The sequence below is a fragment of the Ursus maritimus genome, unplaced genomic scaffold, assembly GCF_017311325.1.
Source record: "Ursus maritimus isolate PB19 unplaced genomic scaffold, ASM1731132v1 scaffold_10, whole genome shotgun sequence".
In the NCBI taxonomy this organism is placed as follows: domain Eukaryota; kingdom Metazoa; phylum Chordata; class Mammalia; order Carnivora; family Ursidae; genus Ursus; species Ursus maritimus.
The window spans coordinates 54,203,076-54,204,877 of record NW_024423344.1 but is presented as its reverse complement, the minus strand read 5'-3'; positions in this window follow the sequence as shown (position 1 = coordinate 54,204,877).

Sequence of the window (1,802 nt, the reverse complement as noted above, 5' to 3'; positions counted from 1 at the left end):
ACATAAAACAGATTTTAGATTTTTCTGTAAGAAAAAATGAGATGGTACCTAATGGAATGACAAATCATGAGATCAATAATGACGTTGTTAAGATATTATGCAAAAGACAAAGGAAGAGTTCAGATTGAAGTATGTTAAGAGGTGAGCATAGATTAAAAAAATGGTGCCTTCTGTTTCATGGTAAACTATCACAGGGTACAGGGATATGGGAGGGTTCATTTTGTGTTTGTGGTGGGGAAAGGCCTTTATAGATTGGCTTAAACAGCAAAATAGCCCTAGATCTAATGTACTGAAAAGGTTTTAAATGGAATAGGTATGGATTGGACTAGGAAAACCAGCGGAGGAACTGGAAGAAGAGAGAGCCCTGAGACGGATACGTGTGTGTGTGTGTGTGTGTGTGTGTGTGTGTGTGTCTTTGTAGAATTTATTTTTAGTGCAAAAATACTTAAATTATGCAGTGTCTGCCTAATGACTTCAATTTTCTTGAAGGAAGTAGGAGATGGTAACGCAGGGAAGCGCTAATATCAGCAGAAGAATGCAGACATAGAAACATCATTGAAATACATGAGGGGACAAAATCATTGAAGAATAGTACCAATTGCCCTATAAGAATTAGTAATCATTTATCTGAAGTCATCCAGCAGTACTGGAGTCTCTAAGAATTATTAACTTCTTGGACATAGCTGAAAAGCAGACTGTAAAACTGAGTGAATCTTAGAATTTTTCAAAGATATTTTCCCCTTTTCATTAAGCAAACATATATGATATGTGCCTAATTTTAGTATGTATCCATCATAAATAAATGAATCCAGTTAAGGTTATCTCTAATTGGGCCATGCTGAATGGTAAATCAAATCTTGGTTTCATTTTTCTTAGACTCACTTTGTCTTCAGAGCAAGCGTGGGCCCGAGGCACTGATGGCTAGTAGTGAGGACCAGAAAGTAGAAGCAAATCCAACATAATAGGTGAAACTGTATTTGCTATGCTCTCAGTGGGTATCTGTCTCTAAGAAAGGCTGCTTCAAATATGCTTTCTAAAAACAGTGGAATTATATACAGTACAGGAATCATCCTGAGGGTGAAAATTCCTGCTGTTTTCATAGGAAACATGATAGAAACACAGACCTGCACAGAAACACTTTTCCAAAAATAGTGGTTTTCTGAGGATTTGGCCTTTACAGTGAATGTCATTTTCTGTACAGAAGAGTACAAATGACCATAAAGTTTTCATAGATGATTCCAAAAGTGCAAAGTGATGATATGAGAATACAGAATCAATGTTGACAGACACAAGGGCTAAAAAACCAAACCATTCAACTCATCATACTCCAAATTTCTCTTTCTCATTTTCTCTCTCTCTCAAACACACACACACACACACACACACACACACACACACACACACACACGAGGTGCAGTTAGAGAGAATACTCAATATTTAGATTAGATAATCTCTCATCTATTTTGATCAGGGAAGCAGATATGAATCCCACTCAATCAATAAATAAACCTTTGAAATTTTCCTTTTTACCATGATAGGAATAATTTTCCCAGAAGTTGTCTGGGTGGTTTTATTTAAAATTACTGCTAGATGCTTCTAAAGAGAGAAAAACTACCTGACTCTACTGTGTTTGCTCTCTGCTGACACAAATGGCAACAGTATTAGTAGCCTCAACACCACCTGATGATGATGGTTAATACAAGTTTCATCAACCCAAACCTGTGTGTTCCCTTCTCTACTATAATATCCATGCCTGGTATTCCTTTTTTAATTATGACAATGTCTTTTTTTTGGGGGGGGGG